At 35.9% G+C, this 18,461-nt stretch overlaps 1 pseudogene; it reads left to right on the forward strand.

Annotated features, from left to right (window-relative positions):
* The first annotated feature begins 6,857 nt into the window (after window positions 1–6,857).
* Window positions 6,858–7,307, forward strand: LOC114608267 (annotated as a pseudogene).
* The last annotated feature ends 11,154 nt before the right edge of the window (window positions 7,308–18,461 follow it).

Raw genomic sequence — 18,461 nt, forward strand, 5'->3', positions numbered from 1 at the left:
TGGTTAAATTATTACTGTTTCATTTGCTGTTATTAATTGCTAAGTTCATCTATGATTGTTGAGTGAAAGTGGTGAATTTTCACTAGTTCTCCTGGACAGTCAGTTTTGCCTGGGATTACAGGCTTCAAGTGACAGGAAAGAATCCTCTCAGCTGTGGAAACCTGGTGATAATTAACCCAAGGTTTAGCATTATTGCAATCATACTAGGTTGACATGTAAAATAAGAGGAATAATCATCGGGATTTGGAGAGGTGAGATCAGTAGCATATATACATTAATCCAGTGTTTTCTTGAATTCTACAAACTTGCCATTATTTTGTGTGTGATTTTTCACTAATGTTTGATAAAATTATCAATAAATGTAATGCTGACAAGGTCACAATTTAGACTTTCATTAGAAACTTCCATATTTTTATGTCATTTTGTTGAACCTTCCATAGAAAACTGAACAAAGAATTCAACAGATTGACAAGGGACTTGAGTGAAATACTATAACCATATCAAAGATCATATTGACCTAAATGAAGCCACGGTTACCTGCTGGAACAGAACAATATACATGGTTATAAGTTAGGCCTTTAAGTAATATGGTAAAATCAGAAATTGAAGACCTATAGTAGAAAGGCATGAACACTCAGTATCAGACACTTAAAAGGGTTATCTGAATCACTACAACCTAGAGCAAGCTGCAGCCATCCTCAGAGTGAAGACCATAGATTGTCACACAAATGTTAGCCTGTAAGGTAGAATGCAAGCGATTCCAACCCTCCACAGAAGTCAAGATAGAACATTAATTTCCCAGGAAGAAAATGTTTTAAGATGTAAACACTTATATCAGAATATCATTCAAGTTAAAGTCAAAGAATGACATCTGGGGAATGGAGTTTTATTTTTTAAATAAATGAAAATATGAAATACATATTTTTACACCTTTATTTTAAATGATTGATATTATCATGAGGGCTTTCATTTGACTTTTACAAGGCATACGCAGGTTAAGAAATTAACTCTGTCTAAATCATAAAATGATTGAAATGTTTATCATTGTACAAAATATTATTCTTTGCACCAATGTACAAGGTATCAATTGTATAATAAATAAATGTCTATTGTTTTTAGTCCATCCTAAAAGTAATTTGAAATCAGAGCTTTTATATTATTATATTTAAGACAGATTAATTCATTTTCATTATCAAGACTCCAATGTTTCTGTACTGAAATTTAAATTATTGAGACATTTTCACTTTCTCATTTAATAGAGAATTAATTGTTTAGCTTTACATAAGCCTATCCAAGAAACATGAAAAACACTTTTTCTACTTAGACTTCTGCATGGTGCTTTCCATACATATTGTTGCATTTTAATACAATATTTTTTCCTTATAGCTAACATAGAAGAATGTCAAACTTCTTAGACAGCTCCCAATGTCCTTTATAAAACTTTTGGCTTAATGTTTTACAAGTCTTCAATACTCAAAATCTCAGTGTTTTCAGTTTTTCTTATGATTGAATTTTATATATGAATAGAAAGTGTATATCTGTATAATACTCTGTTACCAAATCTAAAACAAAAACTTCTGGAAGCAAACTACAATTTGCTATCGATTGCTTAGAGATAAAAGAGACTTATTTTAACATTGGTATTAAACAGAAACAGAAATTAAGTTTAGACAGCACTGCTATGTGTTTTATAGTACAGGGATTACTGAACACATTAGACTTGATTTTGGATACTATTTTTCAACATCAAGAAAGCTTTAATTGTATGGGTTACAAGGGAGACTTCAGGCTCTCTTTGTACAAAGATTATTGTTTCCTTTAATGCATAAATGAAGTACCTCAAGCTACTTTTAGTACTAGTATACTTTTAGTTGTAGTAATTACTGTCTTGTCTTTCTAGTTTATGAACACAGGGCCAGGAAAGGGATGCCAAAACAGGGAATACTAGAAAAGGGAGCCCAAAAATTGTTTTCATAATCTCTATTACTTGAAACTTCCTATGCCATAATCTTTTGTCACAGCTTATTGTAGTACCTTCTCCAGTTTAAAACTATCAGATATTTCAAAGTATGAAAGTTAATACCACTTATTTAAGGTTTGAGATATTTGATAGGATGTCTCTCAGAGCAACCATAGCACGAAATAGGAACTGAACAAATACATATTAAAATCTAGTTGAATATAGGAAGAAAATTTCTGGTTGGCTACAACACCCAGAGTAACTTGTAGCTATGCATGATATATTTCACAAAGAACCAGAAAAGAGTAATTTAAAGACTGCAGATAGGAGTTACTAATTTTTACACGGATATAAAGCAAATTGTTCTGATTTAATTTTATTATCAGTCATTGTATTTATTTACTGAGTTGTCATGCTACACCATATAAATATCCATGGTTATTATGAATCAATCAAAACACATTTTAAAGAAGAATGAACCATCCAAAGAATAAATACACAACCACACATATGAACCCTAAACACATTCTAAATAAAACAATCCAGACTCAAAAGATACAACCATATTTTAACTTGTTAATTAAAGTTCTATAAAAGCCAGATTAATAATGATTCCTGAGCCGTAGATCCAACTGTTGTGTATCAGTTGGCACTAGGCTTCTCAGCTCTGCCTTTTGATCAATTGTAATAAGTGGTAACAGTGTTCATCCATTACAAAGACATATTTCTTGATAAGGAGTAAGGACTACACTTATCTGTGGTTATAAAGACAAACATTTAGAATGTACTTTGGAATTTTGGGCTTAGTAAAGTGGCAGTTGTAGGTTCTCCTCCAAGATGAGTGATTTTACTAGCCCTGGGTAATTAGTTGATATGTTTCCAGAACTAGGTTTTGATGAGCAAGCTTTAAGCTCAATTAATAGTTGTTGGTTACTACCAAGATATGTGTGCCACTACTGTACTCTTAGGGTTGTTGTGCAATGTGGATCATTGTGTATGCACAGACATCAAGCTGCATAGTATAGGTGGTGTCTATCCTTCAGCTTTTATGTTGTGAGATAAGACTATGTTTGCTGGGCATGTCAGAGAAGCTAAAACCATGAGGTCTTAGTAACAGAGCAACCTAAACATTACCTGCCCAAAGATGGTGGTTATAGACAATGCTAACTTGAAAGGGTGAAAGCCCATGAGGCTCCACTCCTATAGGAAGAACTATAGGAAAATGAGGAATGCTAAAAATGCCAAAAAATGGCAGGCAGACAGACAGACAGAAAGATGGAAGGAGGGAAGGAAGGAAGGAAGGAAGGAAGGAAGGAAGGAAAGAAAGAAAGAAAGAAAGAAAGAAAGAAAGAAAGAAAGAAAGAATCCTTTCCCAGGGAAGAGAACACAATTACTTGTCTAATACCATTGGTCAGGTCTGAAATAGTATGCATGTTAGTAACAGACTGAACCAGTTGTACTTACACACACACACACACACACACACACACACACACCAGAGAAAAAAAAGGGCTATTAATCCGTTAATTTGAAAGTGAGCTTGGGGGGTGTGAGATAAATATAGAAGTCTTAGATGTCGATAAGGAAAGAAAAGGAGTAAGGATGCATTGTCTTTTTCAAAAATACAAAATTTAATAAAAATAGAAAAATACCAAAAATAACAAATTTAAAACAGAAAGAAAGTAGAAAGACAGAAAGACGAAAGAAAGAAAGAAAGAAAGAAAGAAAGAAAGAAAGAAAGAAAGAAAGAGAGAGAGAGAGAGAGAGAGAGAGAGAGTCCTGCACAATCCCAATCTGCTATCAATATGAAAGCTTTATTGCCTCTTTATTTCCCATTTCTAAAGTTTCCAAACTCTTGTCACTCTGATATCATAAGATACTCCCTGAGCACCAACTGCCAAATCGACAAATCACTTAAGAATAACAATTTAGAATACTTAATGTGGTAGTTCATGTCCAGAATCTCAGAGCTCAGGAGTCTGGGGAAGGTATTGCTATGAGTAGAGGCTAACCTAGGCTTCTTTTGAGTCCCTGGCTAGCTTCAGATATGAGTGAAAGTCGGTCTCCAAGGAAATTAACAAATTAAGAGTAATATTTAGCAGGTGTCCAAGTGTCCTCGAATTGGCCCCCATTACTTTGAACCAGGCAAAGCTTTTAGCAGACTTTACCCAAAGTCTTACAGTAGTAGTGTTTCTCTTCCAATTTTTTTCCTTTCCCATCTGTGCTAGTCAGAATTTGCTGTTTATTGTTCACTGGCTAGAAAGCTCATGGATACTGCAGAGCAGTGTCAGTTCCTAGCCTTTTTTTGTCGTATATTTACTGTCTAACAGCTACTGTGTTGCCTGTTCCCTGTATCCCTCCCCGCTAGCAATTCTCATGAAAGGGAAACACTATGAAGTAATATTTCTTTCCAAATGCTCAATCTCTCTTCGGCCACCATCGTCCATAGGACGAGGAAACACATTATGTTCTTCAAGTGCTCAGTTTCTTGCCTAGGTTTCGATTAAGCAAATACTTTATATTCAAAGTGAACCCATATCAAGAGGAAAAAAACAGTGTTAATTCAAAAGGATAGAATTATTTTAAAAACTACACAGCTGTCTTGATATACATAATCTTGTGATCTCAAGCTTTGAATATAAATGAATTCACACTGATATCATTTGATAACTCTGCTGTTACTTAGTTGGTCCCAAGAGTCTGCAGGGAAAAACAGTTATTCACAGTCCCTTTTATTTAGGCTATGCATCTCTGCTGAGCAAAGTACCTGAGTGGCCACACTCTAGAATTTTTCTTTAGGTTGTTTATTTCAAAGAATTTTGGATAACAGTGACTTCCTTTAGGACAAGAGTTTCAAGATAAAACTTTCACAGGTTTACCAGCTGCCTTCGCTTAAGGGTTGAAATTCCTAAGCAACATACACATCTTGGATATAAACCTTCTTGCTGCATCTCGGTCCACTATGTGACTCTGCTTTTCTTGGTGGGATGAGGAACAGGATGCTAGGCACAGAGTATTAGCCAATGATGACTGTTAGGTTTTAATCAAGCAGCCCTTAGTTTCTGGTGCAGTAGTCTGTCGTCTACCAGCACACATTAATACAATGAAGATTAACTTCAAGATGTATAAAATCTCCCATTTTTAGTGGCTTTTGGAACTACATTCACAAATCCTTCCAATTTATACCTGGATGCCTTTTTGTAAACTGATGTCACCTGTAGGCCTAGAGAAGAAGCCACCATGCTGTGTCATGAGTAGCCACATTATTGCCTAACAAATCTACTGAGAAACTTCCCATCTCACTCACATGATACATCAAGAGAACTGGCAAGAACCACCTGCCTCAATAAGCTGGTGCTCTTTATCTCCCCTTAGGCATTCTGTCCTTAATTTTCTAACTTCTCCAAGTGACCAATCTCAACCCCTACTTGAGTACTCATACATGTCTCACAAGAATACGTTGTTGAACAGGCTGGGCTGTTCTGTTCATAGCCATACAAGAATTACCAGAATCCATAACTTTTCAGCTTGGAGGACATTGGTACACAGCAGTATTCAGGACTCCTAACTTCAGTATGATCCTATTGGGAAATACTTCCTTTAAAGTTATTTATGGTTACATGGAAGAACACATAAGGGTTCTAATCTGGTAGAGTCTACATCTTCCCAAGATGAGGATTTGACTCAGTATACCTCACAATGAGTTTGCATAAAGAAAGACATATGAAAACAAAAGAAAGGCTTCATGTGCAAACCCAAGAATCAAAGCTCCATCAGTTTAGCCTGAATTTCTAGGCATGCAAATTGTGAGAAAAATTGACTTTTGTTTAAGAGACAGTCTGAAGATTTTGCAACAAAAGCACCAGCTAAGTCTTACAGAAATTCTTGGCATTTGCTACCCCACCCACCACTTCCACTGTCTTGTCAGAGTAGGTCACCTTGATTGACTCTAACACTCTTCAAGGGACTTTGGAGATGAGAACTGTGTGATGTCGAAGGTGGGTTACTGTGAGACTACAGTTTCCCTGTTGTAACATATGGTGTTTACTGATTTTTTCTCCTTTAATAAAGTTTTTACTCATGCCTTTAATATTCTAATATTGGAGTTTCTCTCTGCAGGATTCAGGGAAAAGATTCCACACATACTGAGCAAAAGACTATTGTTACAAAATCAACACAGTTAATCCTAGCGGAAGACTATTCTACCAAATCACCACAGTTAATATTGGCTTTGACCTTTAGGTCACAAGGTTTCCCACATAGGTACTAACTAAATATTTGGAAATGAAAATTTCATGTTTTCCTATGAATAATTACAGTAAAAAGTCATAAGGAAATACAACATTATCGTTCTATTGAATCATGGATGCTTTTAAGACAGCAAGCTGTCAAATCGTTGCTCAAAGCTCCTTCAGCCAAAATCTATTAGTATGCAAAGCAAAAAAGTCTGTCACCAAGTCAACAGGGTTTGGATAACTATTCCCCAAAGACTTTCTCAGGATTCTCAATTTTAACACAACAGACGTTATGTTGCCATGCATTCACAAAATGAAAACTATACCTTGATTTAAGTAAACTGGATCTTCACCCAGCATTAAACTCTACTTTAAAAATAATTAAGACTTTCTAAAAATCTTACCATATAATAGACTATAAGAACAAATCATTTCATACATGAGAAAAGTTATTTATTTTTAACCAGGTTATAGATTCTGTGTAATCTATGAAGGGAATCCTCTTGTGAGATTAGTAACTGCCTAGGGTATTTTTATCATCGAGTTTCTTTTATATAAGAAAGCAGAGGCTGGGGAAATCTCAGTAGTAGATTCGTGTTTAGTATGAATGACAATCTAGCTCTTCCTCAGGAGGCCTACACGCTGCTGTCTGTGCCGCTGCCATGTCTCCAGTGATCCCTGAGAAGTTCCAGCACATTTTACGAGGACTCAACACCAACATCGATGGGCGGCAGAAAATAGCCTTCGCCATCACTGCTATTAAGGGCGTGGGGCGGAGATATACTCATGTGGTATTGAAGAAAGTAGACATTGACCTCACAATGGAGAACTCACGGAGGATGAGGTGGAGCGTGTGCTCACCATCATCCATCATGCAGAACCCACGACAGTACAAGATCCCAGACTGGTTCTTGAACAGGCAGAAGGATGGGAAGTACAGCTAGGTTCTGGCCAACAGTCTAGACAACAAGCTCCATGAGGACCTGGAGTGACTGAAGAAAATCTGAGCCCATAGGGGGCTGCGCCACTTTTGGGGCCTTCGTGTCCGCGGTCAGCACACCAAGACCACTGGCCGCAGGGGCCGTACTGTGGGTGTTTTCAAGAAGAAATGAGTTTCTGGGCCTTTGCTGTTAATAAATAGTTTATATACATATGAAAAAATAAAAATAAATGAATGACAATCTAGGTTCAACCTCCAGTACTAGAGGAAAAGAAGAGAAAGAGAAGAGAGAGAAACGGGCATGAAGAAGGTAGAAAGAGAGGAAGCGTGAGCCAAGGCTGAAGAAACCAGAGGTATTGAAGAAGTTAGTCATTGGTTTGAGACACTGCTGGCCTGTTTGTCCTCACATCCATCCCTCATTTAAGCTTCTATGCTGCATCTCAGAACGCTGCTGCTGACCTCCTCCAGCCGAAGTCCCTCTCTCTTTACATCCGCCTCGAAGTCATTCTCCTACCACCTCAATGACCCTAAATTACACCAGAAATGGCCACTGGATTCCTTAGAGTAATGATTCTCAACTCTAAATTCTTGAAGTGGTTATAGTCTTCTCTTCTGAATCCCGGAACACATATTATTTACATTTTGTTTACTTATATCTTCACTTGGGATTTATCTGACTCTAGAAAAAGTGTAATCCAACAGAGAAATTAACAAAATATTTTCATTAAGCTAATGAGTGAGGGAAGCACAATGCAATAGACTAAGTATTAGCATAAAGTTTAAATAATGATAACTGATGCTGTAGTTGTATAATTTATCAAATTAACCCAAAAATATCTAAGAATATGTGAAAAAAGAAAAAGAAAGAGAAAGATACGAGGAGAGAGAAGGAACCTGCTATTATTTATTTTACTAAAATCCAGTTATTTATATATTCTTAAGAAACAAATAAGGTTTTACATTTTGAAGGCTTATTTTTTAACTTCAAAAACAAAGAACAATAAATCATTAGGGTGACTTCTAATGCTGCTTGCTTCACTCAGATCCAACCAATCCCCAGAATTCCTAGGACTCACTGAGGTCACTGAACCCTAAGGAGGCATTGCAGTGATCAAGACTTCCCAACATTTGGCCAAGGTTGCAACATTCACAGAAGAACTTACATTTATTATTATTATTATTATTGCTTGTCCATTATCTGCAAAATTATTTATCCTTGCAAGAAAAGTCTTCACTCTAAGAGTTCTCAAAATTACCCCTTTCCCTAAATCAAACTTACTGGAGTGAGACACAGCTCCACCATACCAGGTACTGTTTTTTATTCATGGACAGTCATTTTTTGGTAAGAATATGCAGATCATTTTCTAACACAGGCTTCAATAAAGGTAACTCTAGTTGTCAAATATTCAAAATCACATTTGGATATTGTATGGACAACTTGTTCTTTAGCTTCTAAATGATGCATAATGTTACACGGTGTCCCAAATCGCATATCTTTTATTCATTATTTTCAACATGTTAGCTGTGTTCTTGCTGCAAGAATTTCTCTAGGCAAGAATTTTTGCTCACAGGCATAAAAAAAGTCATACCTAGGTTCATTTAGTTCAGATAGATTTCTTTCCAATGCAGTTGCTGTAAGTTACGGTCCCTGCAATCATAGTTTATAATGGTTTATATATGTTCTCAGTTTGCTAATTTTATTACTGTATTTTCTAATTCTCCTTTTTTGGGAGTGGAGGGTTGGCAAGACTTCATTCTTTAACCCAAGCTAGTTACAGCCATTCTGCTTCACCCACCCAGGTGTAATTCAAGCATCTTGCTGCTGTGATAAACAGTTGAGAGCAACAATTTTTAATAGAGAAATTGTTTATCTTAGATCATAGATTCCTAGTATTTAGTCTGTGGTAGGCAATTCCTGTTCTGTTATCCTGGACCTAGTAAAGACAGAAGTGGGCTCTGAGGAGCAAAGATAATCACTTCTGTTGTCTAGGAAAGAACCAGAAGGTTAAGAACAAAGCTACTTTTATCGATGTCTACAGAGACCAGCTCTTCCTCACCATCTCAATAACACCATCAAGTTATAAATCCTAACAATCTTCACGATCCAGAAACCTTTATCATTTACTCCTGAAAAGGATTTGTTGTTGTTTTCAGTTTGTTTGTTTATGATTTTTGTTTTTGGTGGAATAGTGTCTTGGTAATGAAGAAACCACAAAAATCATGACACACAACAAACCTCATGCAAGAGATTCATGGGGGTGGTGGGGCAGAAAATGGCTTCCTCTGAGTGGGGATGGAGACTGCTACAGGCCAGGCAATGATGGCGGGATTTTATATGGGGTATGGAGTATGCACATAGTGAAAACACAGCAATGGTGGAATCGGGCCACATTAACCATTAGTGATAACATAGCTATTGACACTGATAAAGGAGCACCTGATACTGGAATGTGGGTAGCTCTTAGTTGACCAGCAACTCCACCAAGTGGGGTTCAACGTTTCAACACATGAGACATTGGAGAATTCTAAACTCTAGTATCTATGAAGATGGAAAAACACTTCATTCATGTTTACTTTTTCTCTGATTGATGATTAATTTGAATAGTTTTTTGAAGGCAAATTAAGCTAACTGCTCAGCTTTTTGACTACATATGGTAAACTTTTTTTCTACCTTGGAAGGTACCATTTAGCTTATGTCTAAGACACCTTGAAACAATAATGAGTTCCACCTACTTCTGTTAACATTAGCAATTTGTTAACATAATTCATATCTATCTTAAGTCAACCTTAGAATAGTATATAATACCATCTTCCAGATTACCTTTTTGTATTGTTTTTTTATCATTATTTTATATTCTTAACTAACTTCCCAGCATTCAAAAAGATCAGTCCTTTCCCTATAGATATCTGCACCAAATTAATTGAACACTGGGTTTTAATTACTAAATGTATGAGTGTTTTTATTAGTTCTTTGTCCAGTCAGTCAGTTGGTCTATACATTTATCCTTGTTTTATTGGGAACACTGTAGAATTGCAATGTAGCATAGTGTTTGTCAGGATGGCATTTGCACCTTTTAAAGAAGTCACTTTTATAGAGGCATTTATATCAATTTAGAATATTTACTGTAGCTCAAAAAACCAGGTGAAAGTTGAATTCAAAATGCATTAAACAGGTACATTAACTTGGAAATTTTAAACATTTCACTACTTGGTAATTTCAACTCTTTCTGTTATCTAACAGAGATCAACATTTTCCCTCTTAAATACTGTAAACCTTTCTTTAAAGGCTCATGCTTAGACACTTTTTCAAGTGTTTTTTTCCCCTGTACTCTTCTGGTCAATTAATTCTCTTAGACAAGATCACTATTGATTGGTTTGAATTGACTTGCTAGATAACAATTTTGAAGAACTACCTTATTCTTTGTGATAATTGGATGTTGTTTTCTGTTAAACTTGGTTTTATTGTGATGGCAATATAGTCGTCAAATAAAAAGAATTTTATTTCTTCCTTTCCTTTCTTATATGACCCCTCTCCAGTAACACTGATTATAACTGTGTGAAAACTATTGAAAATGAGAGTATTTTCTGGCATTTTAAATTAAATACTTTTGGAACTGTTGAAATATTTTCTTTTCATCTGTGATCCTTCACCACTGTGATAAAACATCATTAGACGTTGTTTGGGGAGGAAAGTTTATACTGGTTTATTTGTAACATCTCTAAAACTGTTTGCATACGGAACCTTTTGAAGAGGGATGAGAATTTGTAGTATGAATTTTTTAAACATATACAACTGTAGTACAGTTTATCATTGTCTCTTTTACTTGTATCGGGTTTTTATTTGTTTATTTTTTGTTTTTATAAGTTTCTTCATTTTGCGTAGCCCAGCCAGAGCTCTACTACGGATGCTTGGCACTTTACCACCAAGGGCTATACAGATGTCTGGATGTTCGTGTACTGTGTTGCAGCCTAAAGCCATCTAGATGTTTGTAGGCTGTGCTGCTACTGGGGGCCATTTTGTGAGTGGCCTGCGCAACCACATAAGTCCTTGTTGATTTCTATGGTCCTTTGAGAGCCTTCAAGGGCTTTGTCTGGGTCTGTTTTCCTTCTGCAGCAGGGGCCTCTGATTGTGGTCTGTGCTGTTACCAGAAACCCTGTGGAGGTCCATGATCTGTGCTCCCACTGACTTCACGTGAAGGGCAAGGAAGCTACTTTTGCTCTGATATCAACTGAAAGAGGGACATGGAAGGCTTCTGTGACAACCCTTAACCACCCAACTTCCTCCCCATAAAAGTAACTGCCTAGACAGGAAGCTACAGAAGAGAACTTTAAAACAGTTGTGATGGTGGTGGTGATGCTGAAGTGTAGGTGGTGGTGATGCTAAAGTGTAGGTCTGAACAGTTGCCAGCTCTGACAGGGATGGATGGGGAAAGACTCAGTTCTAAGGCCAAGCCACTGAGATTTTGACCATGCTCCACTTAGACTATAGATAACACAAATTTCACCTTTTATTTTACTCATTTTTACTTCTTTGTGGGGAGGGTGCTTACAAAGAGGGGCAGACATGGAAGAACTGGGAAGAGATTGTGAACTGGGTGCATAATGGAAAACTCCCTGAGAATCAATTTTTTTAAAAAAAAAAAGAAATTTATTAATTTCATTTTTAATACATATTTATCTGATGTTTATGGTATGTTTTAAAAGTTTAGTAGTTTTTTTGGTTGGTTTTATTTTTATTTTTCTAAACAGAGTCTCACTATGCACTCACTTTGGGTATAGCCACAGCTGGTCTGGAACTCACTGTGTAGACCAGACTGATCTCAAACTTGTAGCATGTCTATGTTTTCCAACTGCTGGAATTTTAAAGTGTGTGCCAAAAATTTGCATATTTTAATAGCCTTCCTACATTTTCATATATATTTGACATTCTCTCTGGTTATTTGTTGGTTTGTTTTTGTTTTCACTGATTTTGTTTCTGGTCAACTGTTTTTGGTTTTAGGTTTGCTTGTTTTTGTTGAGACAGTGTCTTATATGCCTACACTGGCATAGAGCTAGCCATGCAACTAAGAAGGACCTTTAACTCCTGATCCTGTGTTCACCTCCTAAGTGCATCAAAGACCACAGATATATGTCATCATTACTGTTTTTCCCTTTTATTGCTAAAGGCAGGCTTTGTGCCTGCCAAGCAAATACTGTACCAAACATCCCAGATTCTAGCTCTTTGTGAGACATGTTCTGACTGAGTCCAGGCTGGCTTCTAATCCTCAATCCTTGCTCCTCCTCCTCCTCAGTGCTGAGATGACAGAAGCAGGCCATTATGACAGGCATGTTCTAATTCTCTTTTGTTCTTTTCAGGGAAATATTTATTTGGCTGATGTCTATTTTTCTTTGTTAATGGTTTTACATCATGTCTTATTTATTTCTTCATGTTAATTGTGTTTACTTTAACAGTGCCTCTCCAAAGCCTTGATTGAATGCTTGCTTATTTCATTTGTCTCTCATCTGCCAACGTATGATTCTCAGTATAAATGCTCTTCTAGTATTGCACTTAGATAATCCTTCTAGTGCTTCTGATCATAAGAATAAAGCACCATTACTAATTTCTTTTTTAATTCAAAGGGATGTAATATTTTTAAGAAAATTTTTTGTTAAATAATTTTGCTATTTGTTACACACACTAATTTACTTTCTGTGTGTTTTTTTAAATAACTTATCTAAATTCAAAATATTCCTTCAAAGTATATTGACTATCCTCTTTATGTAAAAGAGAAAAGAGAGACACAAAGAATTTTATCAAAGTGCCCAAAATGAAAGTCTAGGAGACAAATTGAATGTTGTAATATTTAATCCCAGCATTCACTCAAGAAGCTGAGGCAAGGGGGGTGGGTATTCAAGGACAGTCTGAGATACATAGGAGATTTTTTTCCCTCAGAAATCAAAGAGATCACCACCAGCAATACCTTCACTACCACAATAAAACTTCAGGAAGCAACAAAGTCAATAAATAAAGTCACCATTTAAATTCAGAGATTTAGTTTTTCTTTATTCTAAACCAACAGATTAAAGAAAAATGCAATTTATCAGCCTGAAACTGTTATAAAATAATAATTAGATAACACTAGAAATTAAACATGATTTCTGAGAAATAGCTGTATTAAATGTTTCAAATGATGCATAGAGCTGAACATGGTGACTTATGCCTGTAATCATAGTGGTCGGAACCAGAGGTATATGGATCTCTGTGAGATTGAGGACAGCCTGGTCTACATAGGGAATTGCAGGCAAGTCCCGGCTACATAGTGAGTCTTGCCTCAACAAAACAAAGCAGAAAATGCAAATGACACATAACCCAGCTGTTGTGGGAAGATAGAAAATGGGAAATAGAGTGGCCCATTTTTAAAAAATATAAACATCAACATAAGATAGATATACCTAATGGGTCATAACTAGAAGTCCTAGTGGATATTTTAAATCTCTGGTAAAATGTGCAACAAGGTTACCACCTAAATGGTAATGCTGGTAATTACATTCTGGGTTCTTATCTCATTGAATGGGATTGTTTACTTATTACACCTTTCCCCTGTGGTTAAAAGAAAATGACTTGGCTCCAATGAGGATACTTGATTAGCACTTTTGAAACTTGTAAGACAATCAGCTTGAATGGAATAATTCACATCATATGGAAGGTGACTGAGAGGAGTGGCTAGAGGCATTCTTCCATTGGTGGCTAGACTTTGGTACCTTATTTATAATCTCTGACATAAACATAATTTTAATGAAAAATTGGGCTTTAGTTTAGTACCCTACATATGAAAACAGCATATTTTATTTTGAGAGAGAGAGAGAGAGAGAGAGAGAGAGAGAGAGAGAGAGAGAGAGAGAGAGGAAGAGACAGACAGAGACAGAGAACCATTCAAAGCAGTGGTTCTCATCCTTCCTAATTTTGTGACTCTTTAATACAGATCCTCTTGCCGTGGTGACCCCTAACAATAAAATTGCTTTATAACTGTAATTTTGCTACTGTTATGAATAGTGGTGATGTCAATATGTGTGTTTTCTGATGATCTTAGGCAATCCTGTGAAAGGGTCATTCAACCCCCTAGAAGGGATCACAACCCACAAGTTGAGAATCACTGATCTAAAGATTCTGATCTATTTTGCTTGAGTACTGTACAAATAAAGAAAAGCTATAGATCGATCTTAAGTAGTAGGTAACAAATTTATGATGGCCTCAGACAAAGTTTAAATTGTGGTAAAACTTCAAAGTAGATCATATATGAAAACTATAAAGAATAAATGGGCGGAAATATCTTCTATAGCATAAGAGTTTTAGTAACAATTAGCACTAAAGCATCTAAGTCTCAGGTAAGTACTCATCTATGCAAACGTGTAGGAAGTACACATCAGCAGAATTCTTTTTCTTTTTTTTTTTTTAGATTTATTTATTTCCTGTGAGTACACTGTTGCTGTCTTTAAACACACCAGAAGAGGGCATCAGATCCCATTACAGATGGTTTTAAATCACTGTGCAGTTGCTGGGCATTGAACTCAGGACCTCTGGAAGAGCAGTCAGTGCTCTTAACCTCTGAGCCATCTCTGAGCCTTTTTATTTTTTTAATTATTTATTTATATGAGTACACTGTAGCTGTCTTCAGATATGTCAGAAGAGGGCATCAGATCCCATTATAGATGGCTGTGAGCCACCATGTGGTTGCTGGGAATTGAACTCAGGACCTCTGAAAGAGGAAACAGGGCTCTTAACCACTGAGCCGTCTCTCCAGCCAGCAAAATTCTTTAACACTAAGGAGTCTGCTATTCTGGAGGAGAGGACTTAACCTCATATGTTTGACACCTCAAAGACTTTTACTATACTCAATAAATAAGCCAGACAATGTGCAATGTTTAAAATATATTTATGTGGCCAATAACTATTTATTATAATTTTAAAATTTCCTTCATTCTGTATATTTTGATAATATTATTTCACATTCTCCACTTTTTCCCAACCCTCTACCCGCCCAACCTCATGTTTGTTCATTTGTTCTCTCTCCCTCAGGAGGAAAAAAAATCAAAGCAAACAACAGCAACAAAAGAAATGCAGTAAGATAACAACAACAATAACAGCAGCAGCAGCAAAAACCACCCAAACAAAATTAAAGACACACATACATGCGCACACACACACACACACACACAAACAAACAAAAATAATGAGTCTTTTTGTCTGGGCCAACTACTCCTGGCCATGTCTTAGAATGTAGTTGATATGGTCCGGTATCCTTCACTGGAGAAAACTAACATTTTCCTTCCCCAGTAGATATAGATTACAAATGTCTTCTTGGTTATGGAAGGGAATTTGTATCTATTTCATCTTCTCCATCATGGGATTTTGTCTGGCTTGAATCTTGTAGGTCAAGTGTATAGTGTCAAAGTTTATGAGTTCATATATTTATCAGTCCAGTTATGTCTGGCAGATGCTTTATCCTTGGAGTCATGATCATGTCTGGATCTTTTTACATCTATATCTCCACAGATTCTTGGGCCTTGAGGAATTTAATAAAGACATTTCACATAGGGATGAAGGATTCAAAGTATCTCACTCTCTGTGCATTGTCCAGTTGTGACTTTCTATGTTAATTGCCACTTACTATAAGAAGCTTCTATGGTAAAAGTTGAGTGATACTCTTATTTATGGATATAGCAATATGTCATTAGGAGACATTTTATTGCTATGTTCTTTGAGTATGATAGTAATAGGTTTTCCCATAGGCCCATGAGTATCCAGTCTCAAGTTCTTGGCCACTTTGGCAATGTAACATCTGGGCACCATCTCATGGAGACATAAGTGGGCTTCAAGAAAAAAATGGTTGGATATTTCCATAACATTTATGCCACTATTGTGCCAGTATATTTTACAGGCATGTCACTGTTGTAAACATTTTCTTTCCCCAGTAGGTATAAATTACAAATGTCTTCTTGGTTATGGAAGAGACTTTGTATCTATTTCATCTTCTCCATCATGGGATTTTGTCTAGCTTGAATTTTGTAGGTTAGGTGTACAGTGTCAAAGTCACTGTTGAGCCCAGGCTTTGGGCTCAGTGAGATTGATTATTACTTTTCTCCTTCAATAGCCATGATAGTAGTAGTCAGTAGGTATGAGGCTTCTACCTGGGTACCACCTTAATTTCTCCAGGACATAAGTAAGTGGTCTTCAGAAGTATTCCCTTCCCATCTTTTATGCAGGGTAACCAATAGCCTTGTCAATCGCCTATGATGCTTAGAGGATCTATGGAACCCCTTTGATTCCAAGAATTCTTATTTAAAATTGTATAAAGAACTTATACACCTGCATCAAAAAGAAGGCAATCAAGTTAAAAAAAGAAAAATATAATGATATTTTACTTTTATAAATATATTTTATTTTATAAATCTTGTTATTAAAATTATTTTATTAATTTTAAAAATTATACATACTAGTATTATGTAGTTTATAGTCATCAGAAAATGCAAAATTAAGCCACAATCATGTGTATATTCACTAAAATAGTTAACATATAAAAGGCAGATTCTGCCAGAATTGACAACTTTATAGAACACTTGAATCTTGTACACAACTTTTCATGGAAAATAAAACTTTTAGAGAATTGTTGGACAGTTAATCACCCTATCTACCTATCTACCCAATAATGTGGAATTCTGCTACTATTTCTTTTTTATCAGAAATGAACTTATATATACTCAAAGAGAATATGGACTCTAGTGAAAATTAGCAAAGAAGATTTAAGGCAAAGAATATAAAAGATTAGAATACAGTGCAGGGAACAACAGATTTCCAATTAGAAGATATTTAAAGGCCCCAATTACTGTCTAGGGCTTTTTTCAGTGGCGTTCAAGAGAAGGAGGAGTTCTTCTGAGAAATTATCATACAATCATTTTTTTCTACTGTGCATATAACTTCCCAAATGCACCTGATTTTAATCATTGCATGTACAATTTTACATGCCCATAAAATATAGAAGATTCTACTTGAAAGTTCATTTGATGACACATTTTTTTCTTACTGTAAATGTATTTTTGAAATCAGGTCATCCTGGACTGGCCTTTAATCTCTTTCTTATTGATAGATATATTAGAATATATTTGAGTAGAAATAAAGTTTGATTTTTGCTAGGAAAGAAGACATTTATGCCATTGTTCTGAGAGGGATGCAGTTGTGGACCCATGATTTTCAGATGCATTATTGAGCAAGGAGTGTATGTTTATATAGGAACTGCATGAAGGTAAAGGAACTGAGCACCAACTGCATAGTTAGAGGACTATCGTGCATAACCCAATCCAAGTACCATCTCAGGTAAGCTGCTTTCCATGACACTGGCTTTAAAAAAGGAACTATGCTTTATTCTATAACTGTCCTATTCCATTGCATTTAATGGTACCAGTTTCAGCAAATATAGTCTACAAATGGAAACAATATGACTAAGAAAGAAGATGCTAGGGTTCCAGGATGATCATGAGTCTGATAAGGCCTCTGCTGTGTCTGTACTTGAAGCAGGTTGTGAAAACAGTTTTTTCTTCGAACTGACAGCACTTATATATTCTTTGACATAAAATGTTTCCTTTCTACTTTCAGTTTGCTGAACATGCAACACTGAGTGTTTTACCAGAATTCCCTGACCCTGGGGTGTCATCAATTCTGAATGTGAATGGGATAGAGGGACATGGCCAAATGGCAGGCTAAGTTCTTCTATTAGACACCACCTATAAAACTCACATTCAAAGATAAAATTACTAGAGATTTTCAAGGTGGAAATAATGAATACAAATGTACGCTCTTATAATGTATATCTTTTATGTGTGTCCTTTACAAAAAGCATGCTTTGAATAGGTAGGAATGGACGAACAGAGAAATAGGAGTATAGATCTACTGACATGAAGTCTCCAACAGGAGCCTTTAGGAGAGCCAAAACACAAATGAAGTTAAAGTTTATATGAAGTCAAAGCACGCATTGTGTATCCAAGTACAAATTTTAATTGGGCAACTAGATAAGAAAGTTCAGAATAAAATGAAATAAGAGCTAGAGGTTTGATATGAGAACAATCAGCAGAACAGTAAAATGATATGTAAATTCATTAAAAGTAGGAAAAAATCCTGTGAAGAGTAAGTGTAGATCAATAAGACAGGTGTAAGGACCACGCCTAAGTATCTTAGTTAGGTTTCTATTGTTGTGATAATAATCACAACCAAAAACAACTTGAAGGGGAAAGGATTTTGTTGGCTTACAGGTCCTGATCATAGTTGATCACTGAGAAAAGCCAAGGTAGGAAC

This window comes from Grammomys surdaster, unplaced genomic scaffold (genome assembly GCF_004785775.1).
Source record: "Grammomys surdaster isolate TR1022 unplaced genomic scaffold, NIH_TR_1.0 125888, whole genome shotgun sequence".
In the NCBI taxonomy this organism is placed as follows: domain Eukaryota; kingdom Metazoa; phylum Chordata; class Mammalia; order Rodentia; family Muridae; genus Grammomys; species Grammomys surdaster.